A 27,934-nucleotide genomic window follows, 5' to 3' on the forward strand; every position below is an offset into this window, starting at 1 on the left:
ACTCTCCATCTAGACAGGCCTTAGGCACATATTTAACTTTACATACCATGAGTAGATCTATCAAAGTTAACAGGGTAACTCCCAATGCATAAGGTTAAGCACATGTGTAAGTCTTTGCAGGATCGGGACATAGGTGTGGAAGGCCCATTAGAATCAGTGGAATTCTGCTGCACTAGCTCTCACTCTGTGTTTGATTAATTAATCAAGGAGCCCGTCAATAGAATTATAATTAAGTGGTTTTTCTGTGAAACACCTTTTTGTTTGTTTTTCCTATTACTGAATATCTGCTCAAATCTAAATGCATAGCAAGCTTCTTTGAGAATAAATTTTTTTACATATTACTTAACTGCCTGTCACCAATTCTCTACCTGTTTCTATATGTATCAATTTATTGCACATAATGTCATCATGTTAAAATTAAAAAAAAAAAAGTCTGAAAAAATTCACATCAGGCTAAGTTTGGAACCGATTCAAACCAGACCCAGAAGATTGCTGGGCTGTTTACTTTATTTTCTAGAGTGACATTTATGGGAGCAGAAAACGAATCTTCCTTTGTAAATGATTGTTTATTTGTTCATATTCTCTAGAGGTTCATGTATTAAGCGTGAGCATAAAATTAATTGAAATTTTTATAATACAAATTTATTTAATGCTATTCTATTATCCCAGTGAAACCGAAAGTATAAAACTTTAATTTTGACTTAACTTTTTGCAATAAAATTAATGCTGTGATTTTTGGTGCATTGTAGAGACTTTAAAGGACTGGTCAGGAGTTTCACATAACTCTAAATTTAAGCAGAACTAGGGGAAAATTATGAGAAACTTTTTGCCAGTTTTTTGTGGGTGTAGCAGACCCAGTCTTACATGTGTGCTTGTATGTGAAATATATACATGGAGAAATGAGGCCAAAACATTCCATATATCAGTATTCAAAAAACTTCAGTCAGAAAATTCCCTTTTGTGAAGCTTCAGAAACCTAGAAGAGGCAGTGCCTCTCAAAAATCACATAGTGATTAATTACAAGCCAGGAGCTTTTATTCCACCTTTGCCACTTACCAGCATTAATAAGAGATTGATCTTATACAGAATTTTACAAATATTAAGTATCATTACCCCTATTTTATAGCTGGAAAAAATGAGATTAAATTACTGTAATTGCCATAACCATGATTATATAGCAAGTCAGTATTTAGACTAGGATTAGACATGACATATCCTGACTCCAAGCCTGGTGCCTACTCTACTATACCACAGGGCCCAGAAGCAAATAACCTTTCATATCCTAAGTTTTCAAATCTTCAAAATTGGAATCAGTAGTACATACTTGTGGATATGGACATCTTAAACATGACATATTTTCTGATTTTTGTCTGTGTTACGTATTGTTGTTGTTGTCTTTGCATTCAGCTCCAACAACTTCCTCCTCCATTCCTGCATGCCAACAGAGGGATCATTGAGAGCACAGGAGAGACAGGCTCCCTGCTTTCAATTCCTGTGCCTGGCCTCATCCCGGTACAGAGCAGTTGAAAGTATTTGTTTCAAGGAAAGTCCAGCTTTGCCCCGTAGTCCTTGCTAGAGCATCCTCGGTTGCTTTCTGGGAATGGTGCATGGGCAATAGAGTTGGTAAGAAATTTTTCTGATGGAACAGTTTTCTGTTGGAAAATGCTGATGCTTCAAAATTGAAACATTCTGGGGGAACGTCTCGATTTCAACAAATTTCTGACAGACGCCTGGCAGGTTTCCAACAGAAACCTTCCTGGTTTCCAGCCTGCCTCCCTCCCTGGCTCCTCAATAGCCTTCAATGTGGCAGCCTGCCAAATTTGGGCAGATTTACACCAAAAAGGTAAAAGGCACATCCCTGGCACAAATGCTACCCCACTGTAAAAATTCAAGTCCCTGCTGCAAAGCATGGAGGTGCTAGAGCTTTTTAAAGAAAACATCACCAAAATTTTACATGAGCACATTAACGTATTTTCCCCCAGCCTCATTCTTAGACACAACTACATTGTTTTGGTTGAAATTTTCTAGAATAATTCAGCCTGAGGCAGACACCCAGCATGTAAAATTTCATCCTGAACTGTTAAAGGTTGGCAACTGAGAACACAGTGTTGTAATGGGAAGTATTAGGCAACCTTAATAATAGGTGGCACTACCAGTCCTGCCTACAGTATCCTGACTGGAGGCTCTTTTATTATTCTACATTCAATACTGTATGTCCACCGTATGCCCTTAAAATGACAGGAAACACTAATCAGCTTTGGGCCTTCAAATGCTAATAGGCGGTTATATGAAGATGATGATGATACAATGACTACAATGTGCAATAAAATAGAGCTAAAGCAACAAGAGTGTTTGTAAGTGGGGGTGGGAGAGGGAGATTAATGAATTAACTTTAATTAGAATATCCAAATGACACGTACATCACTGTTATAACTAGAGTAACTTAACCCACATCGGGTAGAGTTTTCAGTGCAGTGCCTAGTGAATTAAGTGGTTACTCCTTTTATTGTTAATAAAGTTGCCTGCTTGCTTCCTCGTCTATCTTATAATTAGGGCCCTACAAAATTCACGGCCATAAAAAATGCATCGTGGACTGTGAAATCTGGTCTCCCCCTGTGAAATCTGGTCTTTTATGTGCTTTTACCCTGGACTATACAGATTTCACAGGGGAGACCAGCATTTCTCAAATTGGGGTCCTCACCCAAAAGTGAATTGCAGGGGGTGGTCGCAAGGTTATTTTAGAGGGGTTGCGGTATTGCCTCCCTTATTTCTGCATTGCCATCAGAGCTGGGTGGCTGGAGAGTGGGGACTGGTGGCCGGGCGCTCAGCTCTGCAGGCAGTGCCTCGCCAGCAGCAGCGAAGTAAGGGTGGCAATACCATACCATGCCACCCTTACTTCTGTGCTGCTGCTGCCTTCAGAGTTGGGCAGCCAGAAAGTGGTGGCTGCTGACTGAGGGCCCAGCTCTACAGACAGCATCACAGAAGTAAGGGTGGCAATACTATACCATGCCACCCTTACTTCTGCGCTGCTGCTGGCAGCGACTCTGTCTCCAGAGCTGGGATCCCAACCAGCAGCTGCTGCTCTCCAGCTGCCCAGCTCTGAAGGCAGAGCCGCCGCCAGCAGCAGCACAGAAGTAAGGGTAGCAGTACTGCAAACCGCTCCCCCCCCCCAAATTTCTTTTTGGGTCAGGACCCCTACAATTACAGCACTGTGAAATTTCAGATTTAAATAGCTGAAATAATGAAATTTACTATTTTTAAAATCCTATGACTGTGACATTGACTAAAATGGACCGTGGATTTGGTAGTAGGGCCCTACCTATAATAAATAGTGTTAGCGTCTCTTAGCCAAACTAAGAATCTTTACAAAAAAGATGCCTTATTTTTCCATTCTGCTTTAATAATAAATTAATGTCAGCCATTATTTCCTCTCAAAGTACTTTACTTTATTCTGTTTAGGGGGGAAGATGGGTTGGATTAAACCAGGGGTGGGCAAACTATGGCCCGCAGACTGCATCCGGCCCGTCAGACCTTTTAATCTGGCCCTGGAGCTTCTGCTGGGGAGCGGGGTTGGGGGCTTGCCCCACTCTGCACAGCTCCTGGAAGCAGTAACATGTCCACCCTCCAGCTCATATGCGTAGGGGCAGCCATGGGGCGCCACACGCTGCCCCCGCCTCAAGCGCTGGCTCTGCGGTTCCCATTGGCCGTGACCTGCGACCAATGGGAGCTACAGGGGTGGCACTGCGGATGAGGCAGCACATAGAGCCGCCTGGTCGGCGCCATGCCTCCACATAGGAGCCAGAGCGGGGGACATGCTGCTGCTTCCGGGAGCTGCTTGAGATAAGTGCTGCCCGGAGTCTGCACCCATGACCTCCTCCCCTGCCCCAACCCCCTCCTCCAGCCCTGATCCCCCTCCCACCTACCAAACCCCTCAGTCCCAGCCTGGAGCATCCTCCCCCACACCCCAACCCCTTCTCCAGCCAAGATCCCCCCCCATGAATCCCTCATTTCTGGCCCCACCCTGGAACCCACACCCCCAGCCCAGAGCCTGTACCCCCCTCAACCCCCAACCCCCTGCTTCAACCCAGAGCCCCCTCCCATACTCCAGACCTCTCTTCTCCACCCCCAGCCTGCAGCCCCCTCATGCACCCCAAACCCCTCATCCCTGGCCCCACCCCCGAGCCCGCACTTCCAGCGGGAGCCATCACCCCCTCCCACATCCCAACCCCCTGCCCTAACCCGGAGCCCCCTCTCGCACCCTGAACTCCTCATTTCTGGTCCCACCCCAGAGCCCTCACCCCCTCCCGCACCCAACCCCCTATTTCGTGAGCATTCATGGCCCACCATACAATTTCCATACCCAGCTGTGGTCCTCAGGGCAAAAAGTTTGTCCACCCCTGGATTAAACAGACAGAAAATAATGACATAACCAGATTTGAAAATCTGACTCTAGATATAAGCAGGTCCATTGACACCTGTGAGACCCGGCTTTATGAAGAGATTGGGGAGTTGCAGTTTCTGGACTAGTACTAGCACACTGAGAAGAGGCGGATGCACACATTACCAGGATTGCATCTTATATAGCTTATTCTTAAAGTCATTTTGTTGGCTGTATTGGAACTTTGCTCCTCTACCTCCAAGTATTGTGTTGGGTTGCAGGATTAGTCCCTATTGTGTAGGGAGGGAAGAGGTGGAAACTAGCATATTTGTACCCTGGAGTTTATGCTAGACTAGAGTGAGTGAAATTTTATGCATTTAAATTTGCCTTTATAAGTGGAAGATTAAAACAGCTTTATCCTTTTTCTATAGACATTAATAGCAATGTATCTGGTGATTGCTGCTGTTGGGGTAGAAGTTTGGCACAAGCCTTTCCTATTTGGTTATTACATTACAGATGTATTAGTAATCTTGCTGAGAGGTAAGTCTCCAGAGCTGAGAAAATCTAAATGGTTTTTCATAGCCTATTTGCTTCTTTTTCTTTATAATTATTTTTCTCTTCCTACAATATTTGTTATCTGCCACTGAAAGAGATGTGTTTACAGAGTGATTTAACAAAGTCAATAATGTAGTGATTTAGAGAATTTCCCACAGAGAAATGGAAAATTTTGGAGAAATGTTTTCTCCTCACGTTCATACTTTCTGATGCTCACTAATTTACAACTGACAAACAGAAGAACCTGAGTTCAATCAGGGGGGTCTAATTCTTTTTGCTGCTTGGTTGACAGGTTTCCAAAGATTCAAGTGTAGTTAATGTCACACATGTAAGATTGCTCTCATTATTTAAGTGGTGGGGGAGGAGAGAGACATGGAATATGTGTGTTTATTAGTATGAGTTTGACCCTTTTAATCCATAATAAAATAGGTTCTTAGGACAAGATCCTCAAAGGTATTTAATCTGATAATTTCTATCGATTTCAAGCAATGTTCAAATCCTAACTAGCTTTGAGAATTTGGGCCTTAGATACCATTGGTACAAAGTGATGTGGTGGAAAGAATGAAGGCTTTTACTGTTTAAGTAATGTTAGGAGACAAAACTGTAAACCTGACTAGCAGGCTATTCAGTTTTTAAAGTATTTGTAATACAGAAATGCTAAAGAGTTGCATTTCCTCCTACTAACTAATGTTTAGCATTACTTCCTATCTGATGGAATCACTTTTCTTTCTAGATTCTGATATAAGCACTAAAAACTTCCTAAGCCAGGAAACAGACAGCATTATAGTTGGAAAGAGAACAGGAGTAGTTTGATCTTTTAACATGAAATCAGGAATGTGTCTGAAATATCTTCCAGGATTTAGCTGGAATGTTAAGAAATTAACATGCACATTTTGAATATCCTGATGTATTAATTATTTTTGTAATGAATTTAATTATGAAGAGAAAAGACAGGAAAAGGAGAAGTTGGTCTAATACACTATTAACACATGCAGTATGGAAATAATTCTTAGGAAACATTTGCACTCTTTGAGCCAAATTAAGCTCTTGGGTATGTGTTTTTATCACCCATTGTCTTCCCTAGAAGCTGTACAAATATGTTAAAGGAGATAATTTAATTGTGCCTATTAAATTCACACACACTTTCCTTCTCCCACCCCCACTTACAAACCATTAAAAGCTACTATCTTCAGCTTCAATTGTACCTTCCAGGAATTCACAGATTATAAAGAAGTAGAGCTATTTGAGGGACCCTATATATAGGCATAATTTTTAGAAGGAATGTGTACAAGGATGTGTTTGTTTCCTCTCTTGCTTTATCTTCAATGTAAAATCTTATGACGGCGGCCAGAATTGTATAATCCTTTGTATTTCAGGTCTACAGTATGCCCATTCTGCGCTCCTTGGAGAAAAAAGTGTGAAATAGAACATGCCACAGTAATATCCCATGAATTTGTCAATTCATTTTATGTGGGAATGCACTTAAATGCCATCTGGTGGCTGGAAGTGGGAAAATAGGGAGATATCGAATGATTTGTGCACAAGTTAGAGCACCATAGGCACTCTGAGAAGATCAATGCCCGCTTGTCCAGAAGTTGGCTATGTGATGATGTGATATGCGATCCTGAACTAGTCCATTGAGTGCAATCTTCCTTTACCAAGCACCTATCTTCCTTTGTGCCTGTCTTTAAGGCATGTGACAACAGTTTAAGGAGAAAAGTAATGACCTTCCTTGGGCTTGACAAGCCATGGATGAAGCTTTAGTTCACACTGTTCAAGATATTAAGAAGATTTGTGGAAGGGAGGCTTGTTAAAGCTTTAAAATCCCCAGAAGCAAGCAGCCTCTCCTCACTCACACTCAACCAAAAACCACCTCAAAGCAAAGCTCAATAATATCACTTAAGAGTTACTAGGCTCTGTTTATATATTGCGTGCTAGTCAGGCAAGGGTGATGTGAATGGATTCTTGAAGCAAGAGAACTGAATGTTCTTTCCATCATTGTCTTGGGTAGTTTACACGTATCTAAGAACCCAGAGAGGCCTTTAAAATGTCATCCGTCACACAGTAGTTACAGTGCCCTTAGCTGGACAGATTTCATGGCTGGCATATATATATGACTGTTTTTAACTATGAGAAAACCCCCAAATGAGCTATATTAATTGGTTCAGTTATTACTGTTTTCACAGCCCCTTGTAACTTTATTGAAATAGGTCTTCAAGTTTGTTTTCAGGGACTCTTCCATTACATTCGCAAAGCAGGAGAGGGCCGATGAGAGAGTCCTTGGAATTGATGCTGGGCTAGAAAGCATTTAATCAGTGTCACAGGTTTGAATCTGGGTTCCGTAATAGAGACCAGAAGTGGTTACTGTTTGATAGCTGTTCATCATTTATGTGCAATGAGTAGGTTCAGTTCAGTTTGTAATGGTAGTCTGAGATCTGTAGCACCATATCCATTTTGCTCTGTGCCAGGATTCCTAAAAATAATGACAGCCTCAGACACACTAAGGTCTGAACAGACAGAGAGACTAACCTACCTTCTCACTCGGAGGTTGTTTCACCAGATTAGTTGATAGTGTGGGGAAGCCTGAACTGCAGGTGCATTTTATAGAACTGGTTAAATCAGAGAATCCACTCTCTTGCAATTCAGTGCCTTTCATGAGCACTTATAAATAGAAAAAAAAGAGTAATACAACAGGACACTGACACTTTATGAGTTTTTTTCCAACGTCCCCAATTAAATCATAATGGGGCACCACATAACCATTTGGTGGCTTTTATTAATCACTGTTGGCACTTTAACAATGAGCCTGTATTTGCTTGATCAATACTTGGCAAAGTATCTGAATGCAGTTTCATTCTCTCCCCACTCCCCTCACCCGCCTTGCTCCCAGTACAGAAGTACAGCTGCTGGGCTGTCAAGTTTTTGGACAATCAACTTAGAAGAGCAAGAGCAGGGTTTGCAAACGTCTCTAATAGATTTTCAACAACTGGAGTCCCTCAGTCAGAACCTAATGGTGAATTTCACGCAACGCATTCTCTATAGATGTTGTAGTTTTACTGAGTGAGGCTCATGTATTCTCATTACCAGGATTCAGTGTGCCTAAGATTTACAAAAACAACAGTAAAACAGAGTGTTAGATCTGCAGGAGTAGGACACAGTCTTCCTTACTTTCGTGTGAATCATCTTGCATTCTGTGAGTGCATCTAAGAAATCCAGGGTCAGATACACTGGACAGAAATCTCACTGGCGTCCCAGGTTAAGCAGAGAAGCCACTCCAGAGTATTTTACAGTATTTCTTCTGCCACCATGTGAACACACCCACAAAACTTTCATGAGCCCTGGCCACATTTTTATCATGAAGCTCAAATCCTTAAGCCCCAAAACAAACTGTCAGATACACACCGAACAAAATAAACAGGGCAACTCTTCTGTCCACAGATCTCCTTGTCCTGATATCTAGACAGCAAACGCCTTTTCTATTGTAGTATGAGAGAAGCCCAGTCCCTTTTAGAAGTACAGACGCTAAGTAGACTCAGCTGTACCTAATTACCTCAACTCAGCAAGGCCCTGAAAGCCACGTGAGGATTAACCACAATTGCCCCTCAACACTCTCTGGCTCAGTAGTATCTCCCATAGGGTCACACTGGGCCAGGGTGTGTCATAACTGGGCCAGACCTCCCAAATAAACAATGCATAGTACTATAGGGCAGATATTGATATGAACACTTTTAGAAAAACATGTCTTTTCACACAATTATTTCCCAAGTGAATTTGGTACCTTAAATGAGTCCAAAAAGCTACCATACATTTTTTGCTCACTTGCAAGCAAAAAAAAAAATTACTTTTGACTGCACAGAAAGAAATGCTTTCCTTTCCCCACACCCCACAATATTAATCAAAATCAGAGTTTAGAAAATTGTTCTTGTGCTTGAGGTTCATTAGACCTTACAGTGGGTTCATTGTATTTCATCGGTGCAGCTCTAAGTGCACAATAGAAAGGCTGTTCTATAATCCAAGCATTGTTGCATGTTTCAAACCTTTGGGATTGGTCAGTAAGGATGGGATTCACAAATTGATTTAGGCACCTAATCCCAGACGTAGGTGCCTAAGTCCCCCTTTGACTCTACTGCAATCCACAAAACTCTCACTGAACATTGTGGGCACCTAAACCCATTCGGTGCCTAAGTTTTTTAGAGTAAAAGTTCCCTCAGAATCTAAGTTTCTGCCTCTGAGCATGTGCACTGCTGATTCCCTTTAGGCATCTAGACACCTATCTCCCACCTAAGCCCTGAAGCAATTTGAGAACCAGGGGAGGATAGCCATTCAGCCACTTAAGTTGTGTGTGGGGGCCTGATCTGGAAGGAGTCCTCAGAGGCTGCCTTTTGGATCAAGTCCCATTCTGAATCCAGCTGGAGGAGGAGGTGCCTAACTTATAACTTTTAGCCCAGGGGCAAGAGCACTCACCTTGGTTGTTGGAGACCCAGGTTCAATTTCCCCCTCTGCCAGAGGAGGGAGAAATGGGGGTCTTCCATCTCTCGGGAGCAGGCCCAGGTCCAGCTTTTTTTGCCGCCCCAAGCGGCAAAGTTAGGAAAAAAAAAGAAAAGCTAAAGCCACGATCGGCGGCACTTCGGTGGCAGCTCTACCGCACCGCTTCATTCTTCAGTGGCAATTCGGAGGCGGGTCCTTTGCTCTGAGAGGGACAGAGGGACCCGCCGCTGAAGACTCGGACATGCCGCTCCTTTCCATTGGCCACCCCAAACACCTGCTTCCTTCGCTGGTGCCTGGAACCGGCCCTGCTTAGGAGAGTTCACCAACCATTGATATTCTGATGAGGGGATGCCCTCAGTTTCTCCCGCTGAAGCAGTTGTCTGTGGATAAATAATGAAAAAGTGACAGCAGCAAGGGGACTGGACCCAGAGTCTCCCACCTCCTAGGTAGGTGCCCTAACTAATGGCCTACAGGATTATTCCCATGCATTTACTCCCTCTTTCTGGCCCAATGACTATTTAAGTATTTATCCACGGTGGAAGTAATAGGCCTAGAGAGAGGAAGAGTGTGAATGAGGCTGTAATCCAATGGCTAGGGCCCCCACCTGGCAGGTGAGACACCTCAGGGCCAATCCTCCTGCTTCAAACTCTCTTATTTATCCACCATGGAACAGCTTCAACAGGAGAGACTGAGGGAGCCCTCATCAGAATGTCCCGTAGCCAGTAAAGATCTCTCTGGAGAATGTAGGAAACCCCTGTTCAAATCCCCCCTCCCCTTGCGCCTGGCAGTGAGAGGAGAATTGAACCTGGCTCTCATATCCCTGGCAAGTGTTCTAACCACTGGGCTAAACGTTATAAGGTGGACACACCCTCCCCCCACCATTTTGTGAGGAGTAAAGCAGGTGCCAAACTCATTCTCAGAAGAAATGCCTTAGGCGCCATTTGGCAGTAGGGTCCTGGTCATGGAGCGCTAAGCAGAGCTAGGTGCCTTTCTTCAGCCAGAGCTTACGTGCCCACCTCTGAGAGAGGGGCAGGGCTTAGGACACAGCCCTCTCATCAGCATCTCCCATTAACTAGCTTAGGTGGCTCCCTGGCTAGTGTGCTGGCTTTTGTGGATTGCATTCTTAGGTGCCTGTCCCTCCCCATTCATTGTATAGAGAACCTAGGTGCGTAATTTGTGGATCGCAGTGTCATTCCCATATTTTCTAGTCGCCTAAAAGTAAGGTGCCATGATGCTCAGCATTGCAACACCTAAGTCCTGTTGTGAAACCCACCCTAACTGCCTGATCTTGTGCCCACTGAAGTCAATGGCAAAGCATCCATTGGCTTCAACAATGCGGGACCAAGACCCAGCTGAAAAATGAGAAGTAAAAGCTGGCTGAGGTCTGGGCCTTGCACTCTCTCCTATAAGTGGGGTTAATGTTTGTAGAAAATAATTGTGTTAATTTTTTTCTGTGGTGTGTTATACAGCAATTTACATTGATTTTGCAAAAATATGTTTCCATTTTTGGAGATGCTCTCAGCCATTGGTGTATGTTGGTTTTATAATAAATACATAAACAATAATAATTAATACATCAGAATGACCCCAAGGCATGACATTTAAACCTTACCAAACCGGAGCTATCATACAGGCTCAGCCCAGGAGAATGATTAAACCTGAAAAATTTAAAAACTGTAAATTGAAACATTACATTTTTGGTTTTTAAAAACAGAAAGACAATAGAAAAGGCAATTAGGTATGAAACCTTTTGTCAAAATATGTGCATCCTACTTAACTCTTGAACTCAATGTTGTCTTGTGGCAATGAGTTCCACAGATTAGTTCAAATTATGTAAAACATAATTCTGTTCATTAGTTTTAAATTTGGTGCCTTTCAACTTTAACAGTTATGTTGTTTTTGTGTTACTGGCTGTATAACAGTACAATTTGAAGGTCCCAGTGAATATCAGAGTCCTTTTGTACTAGGTACTGTACAACAGAAAGTAAGAAGAGACTCTGCTCTGAAATCAGTAGGCGCTATAACTGCTTTGCACCTGAAAATCAGGCCACTTTTGTTTAATAAGGATTTAGGAGACTAATTTTTATGCACTTTGGTTTGAAAATGTTGGCTTTAGTGTCCTACTCAAGGTCACAGAGTCATAAGCAGAGGCAGGAATTAAACCAAGCAGTCTCAACTCTCAGGGCCTTGTGCTGATCAGTAAGGGTGCACAGGTTAGCATTCGAATTTATGCATGATCTAGGACATCAGTAGCAAAATAGATTACTTAAATATCAATGTTGCAAAAGGGAGAATGGCAATAACATAATACCATGGGAAACAATTTTATTTAGAGTTTCATATTTCCCTTGGTTTAGAAAAGATTGTTTTCTCTTTATCAACTTTAAAGTACAAGTAAATGACTTGTAATTGTAATCCTTTGCCTTATTTTTCAAAGGCCTTTTCTGAGTGCAGTCTGTATAGAGCATTCATTCCCCATAGTCTAATCCACTTAAACATTCTGCAGCATAGCAAACATTCAGATTTCTTTTGGCCAGAGAGAACTGGATGTGCCTCCTTTCAGAGTCCACTGATTTTTCACTTGGTTCAGCTAGAGGGATTGCTGTAGAATGAGGCAATGTGTTCTCTCTGCCACTGCCCCAGCTTTTGTCCGCTTCAGGAGTGAGAACGCAGATCTCTTGCATAGTCCAAGTAAATGCATTTCAGATGGTAACTGAGGGAGGAGAGAGATTGCTTTTTTATTTGCAAATACTGCTAATATAAATTTTCCGTACATATTGGTAACTCATTTCATAATGATTTCCTGTACTTTCTATTGCAAAGCAGCCAATCATTCTGAATAGTCATTAGGTAACGTTAAGGGATATACTTTCAAACCTGTACAGTTTACTTAGACTTTGGCTCAATTAGGATTTAAAGGTGTGTTCTTAGCATGTGCTAGCTAATATATTCACCAGCTTAGTACATGTGGAAGTATTGTTATGACGGACGCTGGGTGAAACCCTGTCGAAGCTGATGTGCATGCTAGCCACAATTAATTCAGGATAAATGTAAGAAACAGGTAAGGTCCTTTTTGGAGAAACAATAGGAACAACTGCCCAAAACACAGGCTACATGCTCGACTGGACAGAAGCCGAGCTATATGTGTTTAGAGTTTCTCTGGGGGCATAGGGCAAATACAGGGGGGCGAGGTAATGTTTCGTAGAGCTGTGCATGAGGAGACACACCAGAGAAGCAGCCAGCAAGTGAAACACTAGTAACATGGCTCTGAGAGAAATGCAAGAGGGAGAGCTTTTGGGGCAGAGTGCTAGCTGAAAAGAGGCTTGGAATTGTTAGCAAAGAAATTCCTGCCTGTTTGATTCCTACTGTGTTCAGGGAAACAGGATTTTGTGTATATTGTTTGTAAATAAAGAGGATTGCCTCAAAGAAATACAAGTCTCCATCATCAACTCAACTCATCTCCTCCTAACTCAAACAACCCAGAAGATCATGAACATTGGCTAACGACTTGATTCAAAAGGGATATCAATGTATACTGTACTATATGGAGCTATCTTATGCTAGATTTCTATCATGACAATTCCTTAGGTGGCAAATATGGGTGCAAACTCACTGTGAATCCAAAACACATGCATACAAATGTTAGAGTCTTTGTGCATGCAGATAGCATGCATGCTTTGCACAACTATCCTATCTCCATGTAAAATCAGATGTCTTGTATGTGCTAATTCATGCTGTAGCGGTATGCTTGAATATGTATTTGTTTGCTTAAATTGCTTAAAGTTGCATATTTCAGACATGTTAAGTTTGTAAATTCTAAAATTTTCTTCTCAGTTGATTCTTTTCAGTTCATTTTAAATAATAAAATACTCAATGTGTAGTCAGCAAGCAGCTCATTATGTAATAATCTGTTTGCCCCGCCACTCAGTGGAATTAGAAATTAAATGAAAATAAAAAAGTTCCTTTCTCCAGAAATGCATAACAGTGAGAATCAGTCCTATTCTATGAACAGCCACTTCTCCAGCTACCAGTGCCTCTGAATGTTAAAAGTTTAACAAGGGTGTATTAAACATTCAATACAGTGAAATTCTTTCCAAACAGTCTAGCGTCTCTAAAATGTGGAATATGGGGTGGAGAGGGGTTTTCTAGGCTCTGAGATGCCAAACATTTTTCTAGGTGCTAGATGTAAATGAATCATTTTTAAATTTGAATCTTCAGCGGTCATTGAATATAGGGTTATCAATCTAGAGAGTGAAAGGGAAACTAGTGTGGTGATGAGATGGGCCAGTTATGGCACATCTACACTGCAAACAAACAAACCAACCTTATGGCAGTGAGTCTCAGAGCCTGGGGCAACTGACTGGGACTCATGCTACCAGGCTGGAAATAGCAGCATAGACATTCCCATGTGGGCTGGAGCCTGCACTCTGAGAACCTCTTTCCTTGCTGGGTTTCAGAGCCCAGGCTCCAGCTGAAATGGGAATATCTGCACTGCTATTTTTAGCCCAATAGCACAAGCCCCTCAAGCCTGAGTCAGCTGACCTGTGCTCTGAGAGTCACTGCTGCGTTTTGTTTTGTTTTGTTTTCTGCAGTATAGATGTAACCTTAGGATCACTGTCATTTGAGCAACTGAGAATTGGTTTCTATAATATTAGTGATGCAGGTTGAAATACTACTAAACTGCCAAGCATTTAAGGGCTCAGTTCAGTCAGAATTAACTCTTAGGCTTTGTCTACACTGGCAACTGAACAACAAAATTGTTGTCCTTCAGAGGTATTAAAAAAAACACACACACCCCGAAAGACAAAAGTTTTGTTGATGAAACGCACCGGTCTGAACAGCGTTTTGGACAAAGCTACAGCCGCTCGTTGGGGGTGGAAGTTTTTTTGTCGGTGGGAGAGCTCTCTCCTGCCGAGAAACAGCGGCTACACTGTGCACCTTTTAGTGGCACAGCTGTAGCCACACAGCTGCAACTAAAAGGCGCGTAGTAGTGTAGACAAAGCCTTAGCTTCTGCATTATGTGAAGAAGAATTGCCCAGCCCTATTCCCTGTCTCCCTTCTCTTCCCCCCCACCCCGCTGCCAAAATGGGGGAAGTTTCCCTTTTCAGATGGAAAGTGTTTAGAAACCAAATTTTATCTGAAAGAACGACATTGGGTTGAAGTACAACGGTGTAGCGTGGCAGGTCTCATTGCTGAACTTGTTCTCACAGTCTGGAGGAGATTGGTGACCTTCTGGGCATGGTCTAAGGCTCTTTAAACAAGTGTTACATAATTACCATTAGACAAAGGAGAGAGGTTTATACACAGCACAAAAGGGGTCAGTCATTTTATTAAGTCAGCCTTTAAGGTGACAGATATTTGTTTTTAATTTTCCATAAGGCGTACATATGCTATGGCAACATCTGCTGTAGAAATAGTCACATAAGTAACTAAGGGCTAGTCTATATTTACCAGCCGGGTCGACGCGGTGAGTTCGACTTCTCGGAGTTCGAACTATCGCGTCTAATTTGGACGCGATAGTTCGAACTCCGGAAGCGCCACGGTCGACTCTGGTACTCCACCACTGCAAACGGCGGTGGCGGAGTCGACCTTGGAGCCGCGGACTTTGATTCCGCGGCGTCTGGACGGGTGAGTAGTTCGAACTAGGGTACTTCGAATTCAGCTACACTATTCACGTAGCTGAATTTGCGTACCCTAGTTCGACCCCGCTTCTTAGTGTGGACCAGCCCTAACAAACACTTTGTTGTGTTAGGATAAGGATTGAATTCAAAAGCCCTAAACAAGAGTTTGAGGTGTCAGAATTGCCACTGCAGCTGCCTCTTTGATAACGGAAAACTTAGATCTCAAAAATAGCTTTGGAAATTCAAAAGGCGTATTTGTTCCTAATGTGCCTTTGTCCTTTAGTATTTCCTGACATGACCAACATGATTACTGATACAAAATAAGCAGTTAAAATGCATTTGTGTGTCTAAAAGAGGGTTGGATGATCTTGTTGCTAAAGCCCAGGATTGGGACTTGGGGGTTCTATTCCCATCTTGCCACTGGATTTCCCTGTGTTACTCGGTGTCACCTGTCTGTGACACAATTTCCTCACTATAAAAGAGGGATAATTTCTCACAGTGGTGTTTTGAGATGTAGCTCAGAAACAGACTGGGTTGAGAAGCGGTAAGGATTTTTTGTGTAAACAAAAAGCTTGACTAGTTCTGTTCACTTCAGAATGAAGTCATTGTAGAAGTGCACAGCATTCATATTCACACAGATTTTGCATTACTTCACGTTCTGATTTTTTGTAGTTAGATTTTTAAAAAACAATGATTTCTAGGAGACACTCTCTCAATAATGTCCCAAGTTTGACATTTCAATCAACACAGGTAATTGATTGAATGTGTGATTTTAGGGAATTTCAAAAATCAAGACCCAAAAATCACCGCTTGGACAGGAGTCAGGATGGCCCAATGGCTGAGTGATTGTGATTGGGTTCGATTCTCACTCCATGCCTTCTGTTTCCTGAATCAGCAGGGACTGAGAGTGATGCAGAAGCAGCTATGCAGTTGCTGGGCAGAAGGGATTTCTTAATGCTAATTAAAAAACAAACAGTCTTGATGAGTTCCAATGACAACCCCTACCCAGACCTCCTCAGCTAAAAAGACAGTGGAGGCAATGGGCTGAAGAAATTGGGCGACTTCATAAAAACTACTCCCTCCCCAATACACTCAACCCCCCACCCTCATAAAAGATTACATTGGGTAAAAGTTTATTTGGGTGAAGGGTATAAAGCAGTGACTGGTGTATCTGTCCCCTCTTGGAGATGGAATTTTAGCTAGCAAGATTATCATTTGTGGTCAGTGTGTTATTTCTAACTAAAATGACACTTCATAAAAATAACAAATTGCTGAGAACTAACAGTCTTTGAATTCTATTTCTAGCACTGGTCTCTATTTCTGTTCTTCTTGGTTGCTTTTCTTCTAACAAATCAAACTTCAGGATTGAAGCAGGAAATTTAGATTTAACCTCAAGAGTCGGTGTTTTGTCTCATGTCTGCTGTAATGTGATGCAGATGGTAGAACTGTTCTACGTAACTCAAGATTTTATTGAACTAGCCCTCCTTGCTTAATAGAAAACATAGCTAACTGCAATGCACATTAAACAGACAATTCTGAGAGCAGTACGCTTGAGAATGTATATAAGTGTATTTACAAAATACTTGGGATGCTTCTTCAAGCTGCAAGTCCTCCAGCTGTTTCATAGAGAGGATGGATGTATTTTGTAAGGACTGGGAAGGAGAGGCAGATGAGGGCTAACCCCCCCGCCCCCAAAAAAACCCACCACCTCCAAAAAACAAACAAAAACACAACACCCCAAAAAATTACAATCTGAACTGTTTTTATTTTTTTCTCCTTTTGGAAAATGGTTGAAATTTGGTATTTATTAAAGAACATACAGGCTATATTGACTAGTCTCCATGCAGCTAGTGCAGTACTCCTTAATTCAACTTTATCCTGACTCCAATATCCCTACTATTCTAGTTTTCCTTTGTTGAGTTACCAATCATCCGAAATCGTGCCAAAGATTCTGGTAGTTCTACAATGGGGAAAAATGACTGACTGGTGAAAGCCAAAAATCTCTTGATGAGCCAAGAAACCCTGCTGTGCTATGTTGACCCCAGTACATACTATCCTAAATTTGTTTGCACATCCTCTACAAATAGAGGATCCTGCATTCTGAATTTCCTTGTTTTTACAAAAATTGTTACAAAATGCTAGTATTGTGAAACCAGTTGAGTACTTTTTTTATAATTAAGATTTTAGGAAGTTTAAACTTACAAACTCAAAGCTTACATCACCAGAGGGTGCAATTCTACCTCGTAACAAACTATTAGTCTTGCACAATTTTAAAAACAGACATTATGACAATTATCCAGCCATATAATCATGAAACTGAGGCGGAGCCATCCTAGGGGGACTTAAGCAACAAATAAACCAGCTGGAAAACACTTGATAGGTGGTCAGAAAGGAAAATACTACATAGACAAACAGAAAGGAAAGAAAGTACGCCACCGAAGATCACAGGAGTACCGCATATATCCACTGCCCATCATACTGACCAGAATTGTCTGTTTCCTTGTACACCCTGGTCTGTCTCTTTCCATCTGTTGTCTCATACTTAGGTTGTAAACTTTTTGCACAGGGACAGTCTTTGTACAACACTTAGCACAGTGGGGTACTGATCAATGGCTGGGGTTCCTAGGCCTGTGGTAATACAAACAAACACAGATAGCTGCTGGCATAGTTATGCAAGGGAATCCCCGTTCCTTTGCCAGTTACTTCAGACTCAAAGAAGAATAAACGATTTTTTAAAAAGCCGCCGCTGTGTTTTTAAAGTGAATATCAAAATGACAATCAGTCAAATGATGACAGTAGTGAAAATAAATCATATTATAAACAGAATATTTGTATATTAAATTGCCAACCTACCGTTTTCCTAATAAGCACATTGATCTATAAATAATTTGGCTTCTGTGTTTATGGTTAATTATCTATTTCAGCTGCAAGTTCTTTGTGGTAGATCTGTCTCTTATGTGAATGTGCAGCGCCTAGCAAAATAGAGACTTGATCGTAGCTGGAGCCAATAGGTGCTACTATAGTACAAATAATTACTGAACTGTGATGCAATCTTTTAGTAACATCATTACAACACACTCTGCTCTGAATGTCTCTTAAAAGCTTTTACTGCTCATCTTACAAAATGCAGGAATCTATATGGTTAACCATTTGCAGCAGCATCACTTAATAAAAATATATTGGCTAATAGTGATAATTATACAGCGGCAATCAGCCTTTGACCTCAAGTATCAGAGGGGTAGCCATGTTTGCTGCTTTTACAGATCCAGACTAAGAGTCCTGTGGCACCTTATAGACTAACAGATGTATTGGAGCCTGAGCTTTCGTGGGTGAATACATGCATCCGATGAAGTGGGTATTCACCCACGAAAGCTCATGCTCCAATACATCTGTTAGTCTATAAGGTGCCACAGGACTCTCTGCTCCTTTGACCTCAGTTTACACACCCAGTAGAGAATTCTCCCATAACAAGGCAGAATAGTTCAGTTATTACGTCAGTAAAGATTTGATGCCATCAATGCAGCATGTCCATAAAACATCATATATGAATCTTGTTTCTTTGCAGGCTGCAGTATATTTCTTTCACTTCCGCAGATACTGTACAACATTCATAAGTGCATTAACATAAGTGTCATACCATCCTACTTAAATCATTGCATTTTATGCTTTCCTCACAAGAGAAATAAATGTAACATTTGAAAAAGCTATGTTCCTTTCAGTCAGCAACTGGTGCACAGATGTACTGCGTGAAAACTTGACTACAGAAAAAAAAAATCTGTAACATTGGTTTCTTTTTCATGTTTATAAGTCTTCCTCTTTCCCTGTCACTTTCAGTCCTCCAGACACAGACTTGGTCTACACTACAAACTTATGTCGCTATAACTATGTCACTCACTCTTGAGTGACGCAGTTACATCGACCTAACCCCCAGTGTAGACAGCACTATGTAGATGGAAAGGCTCTCCCATCAACATAGCTACTGCCCCTTACGGAGGTGGAGTACCTATGCCAATGGAAGAAGCTCTTGGAAGTGTTTCTCCCACCGGCCTACAGTCTAACCCAGTTCCTCTTTATAACTCCAGTTTTTCAAAAAGCAAATTAAACATGTACATTGTTGGTTAATAATATTGTGTTTTATTTGCAGTCAAATGTGCTCCATGATTTTCTCCAAATGTTATTGGCCACTGTAGGTAAATTATTGTTGTCGAGTACCTTACACTCAATACACCATCTTATCCTCTTTAAAATTCCTCTTTAAAATTCACCCCTGCCATGAAGCATATAAAAAACTACCATCAGATAATGGCTAGTCAGGTGGCAAGTTGTGATTATTGCTAACGGTTGGTGTATTACACCTATGAAATTGTATGCACAGCTAGTCTATGCTAAAATTGCCTGTTTTAATTATACTGTCCTGCCCTCTCCCTTATATTTGCTTGTAACAGGTGGATGAAATAAACATCTGCTGTTTCAAATTCCAAGCTCCTTGGGGAAGGACTGTCATTTATTACATGCATATATAATGCTAAGTACAACCTGGTTGAGGCCTCTAAGCATTAGTGAAATATAAATACTAGAGAGTTTTAAATTTAGATAGAATATAAAATACCTAGCACTTAACACAGCATTTTTGTACTGTGGATCTCAAAGTGCTTTACAAAGACCGAGCCCAAGGAAGAGGAATGGACATATCCCAATCCCTTTGCACACCAGCTTACTGAGCTGCTAGAGTAGGTTACGCCATCCAAAGAAATGGTGCAGTTTTTGCTCTTCACCTGCATGCTAGGGTACTCCAAGAGACATTGTGCCTCCTGCAGCATATTTCCACCAGAGATGTCTCCTGTGTCATTCCAAAAATGGGCCTGCAACCAACCCATAATGTGGGCTTATTGGCCCTGAAAAGTGCCAGAGACCTGGTAGAATTAGTATTTATTTTGATTAGTGAATATTCTGTATTTTCTTTCCTCTCATTCTCAGGACTTTGTTTTGCTTAGCATTTTCCCTCTTATGCAATCATTTGGCAGGGCTTCTCTCAAGCCTTCTGCTGGTTTATATCACTACTCTGAACAGAAAAGTACAGTAGTTCTAAACATCCAGCAAGGTCTGGTTTATTGCATTCTGTTGGTCATGCTCAGAAGCTTTGGTAATTAGAAATTCAGGTTTTCTGGTAAACTTGCCTTCTTTTCTCCCCAGCCTGCTACTCTGAACATCAGCAGGTATTTTATCAGCAAGGTTTTTGTTTTTAACAAAACAAAAATTTCAGCAGACCTGATTCATTCTCATATATTAGGGTTATCAAGCAATTAAAATTAATTGCAATTACTCAAGTGGTGTTAAACAACAATAGAATACTATTTATATAAATATTTTTTGGATGTTTTCCACATTTTCAAATATATTGATTTCAATTACAACACAGAATACAAAGTATACAGTGCTCACTTTATATTATTTTTATTACAAATATTTGCACTGTAAAAATGATAAACAAAAGAAATAGTATTTTTCAATTCACCTTATACGAGTACTGTAGTGCAATCTCTTTATTGTGAAAGCACAACTGGTATCCTACTGTTTAACAGTGCTATTAAAACTGTGATCAATTTTTTGAGTTAATTGTGTGAGTTAATTGCAATTAATGACAGCCCTAATATTTTATATCTATCCATCAGTGGTCTCCAACCTTTTTACATACAAAATCACTTTTGGAATTTAAGATCAACCCAGGATCTACCCCGCCCCTTCTCCGAGGTCCCACCCTGCTCACTCCATTCTCCCCTCCCTCCATTGCTCACTCTCCCCCATCCTCACTCACTTTCACTGGGCTGGGATGAAGGGGTTTCAGGCCCTGGGCTGGGGCCAAGGGGTTCAGAGTGTGGGAGGGGGCTCTGGGCTGAGCCTGGGGTAGTGGAGTGGGGTGCAGGAGGTGGTGGGGGGGTGCAAGCTCTGGGAGGGAGTTTGGGTGCAGGAGGAGGTGGAGACCCACTGCCCCCACCCTGCCCCAGGGCTGCAAGCACCACCCACCACATCTTCCATTGGCCACAGTTCCGAGCCAATGGGGGCTGCGGAGTCGGCGCTGGGGGTCGGAGACAGCAGCAGCGTGCAGAGCTGCCTGTTCCCCTTCTGCCCCCTAGGGGCTGCAGAGACATGCCAGCCGCTTCAGAGCAGCTTGAGGCCAGGGCAGGCAGGCAGCCTGCTGCTGCGCCACCAGATTTTAGTGGCCAGAGATCACAATCGACAGGTTGGTGACCACTGATTATATACTGTGACAAAGTTCTGTCCTTGACTCTGTGGGTCCTGCGTTTCCTGCCAGATTTTGCTAGCCTCAGAGGCTCACTGTGACCCTCCACATAGCCCTTCTCTCTCTAGAGGCAAGGGTCACAGCTTACTGAGCCATTTTCATCATAAGCCAACAACGGAGGTGAGGAGAAGCAATCCTCCCTTGTACAGTCTCTGTTGTTTCCCAGTCTCAGTGATTAATCAGGGAGGGGACAGGGGAGCCCAGGCCCACCCTCTACTCTGTGCTCCAGCCCAGGGCAGGGCTGCCCAGAGGATTCCGGGGGCCCGGGGTCTTCGGTGGCGGGGGGCCCTTCCGTTCCGGGACCCGCCGCCGAAGTGCCCGAAGACCCGCGGCGGGGGCCCCCCCACCGCCGAATTACCGCCGGAGCGGGACCCGCTGCCGAAGTGCAGCCCGGTCTTCGGCGGTAATTCAGCGGAGGGGGGCCCCGCCGCGGGTCTTCGGGGCACTTCGGCGGCGGGTCCCTGAACGGAAGGGCCCCCCGCCGCCGAATTACCGCCGAAGACCGAGCTGAACTTCGGCGACGGGTCCCGCTCCGTCTTTGGCGGTAATTCGCCGGCGGGGGGTCCTTACGCTCCGGGGTGGAAGGACCCCCCCGCCGGCGAAGACCGGGAGCGAAGAAGCTCCTGCGCCCGGCCCCGCAAGAGTTTTCCGGGCCCCCCGGAGCAAGTGAGGGACCCCGCTCCGGGGCCCCCGAAAAACTCTCGTGGGGGCCCCTGTGGGGCTTGGGGCCTGGGGCAAATTGCCCCTCTTGCCCCCCCCTCTGGGCGGCCCTGGCCCAGGGACCCTAAAATTAACAGCTGTGGTAGCTGACTTTTGGAAATAGGACATGTACAATTCCCTGGGCCACTTCCCACAGCAACCCCCCACTCAATATCTCCTTGACCGTTACCTCAGGACCTCCTTCCTTGCACCTGATATGGATTCGTACTGCTTCATTCCTCCAACAGCACAGCTCCCTCCTATAGCTCCTAACACCCACACCTCACTGACTACCTGGGAGGCTTTTAACTAGTTCCAGTCAGCCCTTGATTGGCTTCAGGTGTCCCAATCAATCTAGCTATCTCCACTGCCTTCTAGAAGGATCTTAATTGGCCCCAGGTGTCTTGATTAACTTGGAGCAACTGCCATTTGGTTACCATAGTACCAGGGCTTTGTTTAGCCTGGGGCTAACATACCTGTTCCTCACTTCTCTACTGTAGCCATCTGGCCTTGCCCCATCACAATACACACACATGCATGTAGTCAGGCATCTTGCAGTATATAGTATGTAAAGTTGTTCTTTTAAATCATAAGTATAAATCAATGACTCAGATCATATAATCTTTAGTGATCCAAACTCCCATTGATTTAATATATGCTCTATGGGAGTTTTGCGTTAGTGAAGAGATTGGGTACAGGCGCAATCGCTGTTTATCTTACATTTATCCTTTCCTCTGACAATCAGTTCTTTACCCCCTTTAAAAGTACTATAAAAGAACAACAATCAAGAAAAAACAAACATTAATTTTGTTATATTTTAATACTTAAAATTGATTCCACATTACAATAGCATTTGGGTGATGCCACAACAATCATTTAGCAGAAACATATATAAAACTAAGCAAATAATAATGTGCCAGCATTAAGTGTGATGTATAATGGATGAAAACATTTCAGCAGCCTCTAGATAAAAGTGTTTCATCATCTAAATAAATAGTTGCACAGCATGTGGATTTCTGTGAAATTGGATGAGAATTGCAAAAAACACAGCTACTGCAAATCACTCGGTATGAGGTTTGAGGTTTATTGCTAGACAGTGACGAATAGAGGAAGCTGAGCAAAGACTACCTAACATGAATAAAACAATCTAATTTTAGCCAAGTAAGAAGAGTTGCATAGGTATTCTAGGATCTCTTAAAATGTTTAACTTTCTAAAACATTTACACAGTGGTAATAATATTTGAGAGATGAACTGTTAAGCTTCATAGACCTTGTTCAAGCTAGAGTTTTGAAATTATTGGGGAGGAGTAGATTAGATAACATGCATCTCACTCCATAAAACAGATAATTTTCTTTATTTGCAGAGCACACTTAAAGAAAACACTGAAGAAAGATTCTTTGTATGAAGGACTTCCTACCTCTGGTATCTCCTGTGCTGCTGTTTGCTCTGCTTACTATCTGGGTGATTTTATCGCCGTGTGATATTTTAGCAAAACAAACCAGGCTGTTTTTATGGATGGTTGGTGTTTTTTCTCAAATGTTATTGTAAGTATTTTTGTGACTATGGTTTATATTTAGATACACTATTGTATGAGTAGGATTAAATTGTTCTTTTACTTGGTGTGACTAAAAGAAAGAAAAGAGCAACATTAGTTAAAAAAAAAAAAGAAAGAAAAAAAGAAAAAAAACTCACCAGAATCACTTTCACTCCTCTTGTGCCACTGGAATTAAGTGTCTAAATAGTGTGTCCACATTACACCCTGGTTTATAAAAATATACTTCACCAATTGCCTGAAATGTTGAAGCTTTCAGCAGTGTTAGTACAGGTTTTTTGATATTTATTCCAGAATAGAATAAAATTTTATAAGGTTTCTTTTTCAGGGCTTTATGTACAATGCTGTCTTTATTTCATGAAACATACCAGATGTCCTCCAACATGTAGGTGTAATTGAGTACTCCCTTGAGTGAAATTCAGCTCAGTTTAGAGGACCATCACAAGTACTATAGTATGCATAATATTTTGAGGGCATAAGTGATGCTTTGCGATGCTCCTCCAAATTTCTCTTACATTACTTATTCATTGTGCCCTAGCACCCTCTTTCTTCATCTAATGTAGATGGAAGATAAATCTTTGTGAAGTAGCAATATGGAATACCAGGCAACAAAACTGAACATAATTCTTAATGCTCTCATTGAAATCAGGGGTTAGGCCTTGATTCACGACAGCACTTGATTTCAATGGGACTTAAGCATGTTTTGCTAAATCAGGGCCTTATGTTGAAAAATTTGCCTGCCTCAGGACAAACCCTGAATAACTGGGCTTCATGCCTGGCACTACGTTTTGGGAACATATCGAATCCATATGCCTCAACCTGCAAAAGATATTGTACGACTCCATTAAGTAAATAATGCAACTGAATATATAAGGATGAAAAGATTTTTTGAGAATTATAATGAAGTGAACAATTAACTTCATACAGAGACCTGCAAATGCACTGAGATGTTCGACAAACATCATAGCTGTGTACACCTTTTCAGTATAATTGTTTCTTCAGAGGTAAATATATTTCAGTTGTTTGACAGGAAGATGCACATTTTACAACATATTTTTAACCATACTTCTGGTATAATTTGCAGTACACAGTTTCCACTATAAAAGTGACTATCAATCAGTACTATGCTCATTGTAATAAAGTGCATATGTATTTATTACTACAGTATACGTGTTAGTTTGGCATACAGTACCACCAAATTTAACATGTACAGAAACTGAAGTTTCCTGCATTACAGGAGATGTAAAATCCTATCAGTTCAGGATGGAAGCCGTGAGCGCTCATTAGAGGCCTCTAAACATTTATTTTGTAAAACCAGAAATGGCTATTCATGGATAGTGCTGATGTTCAAATAGCCTTTTAAAAATATGCCTCTGACAGTCACAACTGAATTAGCTCCATCTTGGAGACTGCACTTAGCCGTGTGAGGGGTGCCTCATTTTTCAAGGGTACAAGCTTCATTGTATGAATTTGTCATACCATTTACATTTCTAAGAGAGCTGTGCATGTTCTTAAGTGAGAAATACGGATTTCCTGCTAGTGAGGGAAATTGACAGGCAGTAGGCAAATATTAAATAAGCATCTCAACCAATGAAGAACAATATAGTGTCAAGATACTTTTAAGGGGCAAACAACAAGGGGAACCAAAAGTTCCTTGTTATGCTGCAGTTTATTGCAGCTAATCAGTGTAGTATGAATTTCAAGATCCTGTCTTACTGAGATAATTACTGCTGAATTAGAGGGTTACATCAATTAAAATGTGTAAATAAATAGTAATTGAAACCACTAACATTTCAAAAGCAAAAACAGACATCTTTTTTCTCCTCCCCATCGGTACCTTTTATACATATTCCCTTCAGAGACTAAGTAATGGTTGTCATAGCAATAGAGGTTCACCCTGAGATTCCGACACACTGTGTTTTCATTATCTGCCCTAAAGACCACAAATTGCAGCCCACTTTTCCCTACCTGCCAGTATCTTGCACGTCTCGTTCCTTTCACAACATATTTATTTGTCCACTGGACACTTTTGACTTCAAGCCTGCTTTCAACATGACCTCAAAACCATGCAATGTCAGACTTGGTAGGTAAAGCAAGGGCCTCCTGGGGGAAAGAAAAAAAGAGAAAAGCCTCTAATGGGAAGCTCTAAGAGACAGACAGTTCCCAATGTTTTAGCATCTAACTGGAAAAAACAAGGCTTACAAAAAAAGGTATCTACCAGCAGCTCATCACCAAGAGACTGCTCTTTACTCCCCCTTCCCCCCCCTGCTCCTTTGGCAGGGGCAGTAGCCCAGTCTTGGAGCCACTCCATTCACCCCACTTCTCTGCTGGTTTGAAGCACAAAAACTTTCTTCCCTCTATTCCGAGGGATCTCAAAGGCATCCTGGGAAATGTTCAGGCAACATTGTTGGCTGGTCTGAGCACACAGTCACAGAAGACAAATGTCACACTTCTGTCTGAACTACAGGCATGCTTAGAAACTCCCCTAAGACAGGCAGAGATTTACATTCAGAATAACAGAACACTTTGTACTGAGGATTTAGGATGGTGGATGGGAGAGTCTGAGCCCTTTTGGATCTCCTCATGGAGCTGGGTGTGGAGACTGCGACTGCTTGAGGGATTTCAGATTCACTGCTAATAAATGGATGGGTCGGAGGTGAGCATAACTATGGAGACAGTTAACAGGGAGTTCAAAGTGGGAGAAGACTGAGGACATAGACTGAAATATAAGACAACTGGAATACATACATGGTTAAGATCATCATAGCCAAAACAGAATTCTTAACCATTTCCCTGCCCCCACAAGCCATTCTTCCTCCCTCCTGTCACAATGGGCACCACCATCCATCCATCCTCACCATTCAGGCTCATAACCAGGGCATCATCTTCAGCTCTGCTCTTTCTCTAGAGCCTCTGATCCAGGCTATGTCTAAATCTGGCCAGTTTTTCCTGAACCCAATAATAAATACTAAAACAATGGTATCAATACTAATATAACAGAAAAAGAGAGACTCATGAATAACCTTTGAAAGACAAGTATATGCAGTATGGCCACTAAGGTCTAGGTGTGGAATACAAGTCAAATAAAAAGACTTGTAGCATAGGAAGGGTGTAAACATTAAGGAAAGAGGAATTAGGTGGGTTCACACATGGAATGAGGTTAACAGGATGGAATTAAGAAAGAAAATTTTAACCTATCAAGAAATATTCCTAACACAATTAGCTTGTGGAATGGGAATAGTGGACCCCACCTTTCTGAAGCTAGTTTAAATAGAACCAAAGCACTGAGAATAGATTGTAGGAAACGATTCTGAGGGAAATGGATTAGATCAGCAGAAGAGTCTTAATATCCCACTTCATTTTTATCTAACAAACTCAGTTCTAACCTTTTTTCTACTGTCATCTGTAGTGACTAGAGTAGTTCAGGTTTAAAATAGTATATTATTTATTGGCCAATATATCTCAGAACTAGTAAATGACTGCAATTACAATTCTTTATGCACAATCTAGTTTGTTGATGCCTTATGTTAATGGAAGTAATTTATTGTGATGGAAACCGGGAATAATGTGAGTAAACATTACAAACACACTTTGAGAATTTAACAAATCAGTTTTAATGGAAAATCATATTTAACATAATTAACAATACATATTCCACCTTCTGGATATATACAGTTGCTCAGCAAAAAGATACTATGTATGCAATAGGAAGATTACTGTAACTTACTCTCATTGATATACTGCAAAGCACAACACAGCTCCCTCAGTGTATTCTAAAACTGATTGTATTTTAAAAGGGACACTGTCAATTTCAAGAATACATTGTAAGCCAGTAAATTTACCTGCACTTTTAATAATTTCACCTTAAATTACTGAATGTGAAATAAATTCATATACTTTACTTTTTCCATTTCTTTTAGTTTCCACAATGAACCAGTGAAGTCAGTGGCACCTTTACTTTCAGAGTCTTAATACTGTAGTGTTTGGATTTCAAACTCTACAGGGGAATGGACTTTTCATTTTATTTTTTTTAATTTGTGAAAGTATTTCTATTGATTTTAGGATTTATAAACACTATTTTTTACCACATTTCAATTGTGCACTAAACTTAAATTGACAAGGGGTAAAATTTTCAAAAGTGCATAAGTGATTTAGGCGACTATTTCATTTTAAAAAATGATTTTGGCTTTTAAGCCCCATTGAGTTTCAATGAGACTTAAGCCATGTTTACACTACAGCACAGTGCTGCTGTAGTGCCATGGAATAGATGCTGCCGACATTGATGGAGGGTTTTTTCCTATCATTGTTGGTAATCCACCTCTTTGAGAGATGGTAGTAG

At 41.7% G+C, this 27,934-nt stretch overlaps 1 pseudogene; it reads left to right on the plus strand.

Moving 5' to 3' along the window:
* Positions 1 to 27,934, plus strand: part of LOC123363183 — an 83,575-nt pseudogene that overhangs the window by 53,242 nt on the left and 2,399 nt on the right.

Source organism: Mauremys mutica, chromosome 2, assembly GCF_020497125.1.
Source record: "Mauremys mutica isolate MM-2020 ecotype Southern chromosome 2, ASM2049712v1, whole genome shotgun sequence".
NCBI lineage: Eukaryota > Metazoa > Chordata > Testudines > Geoemydidae > Mauremys > Mauremys mutica.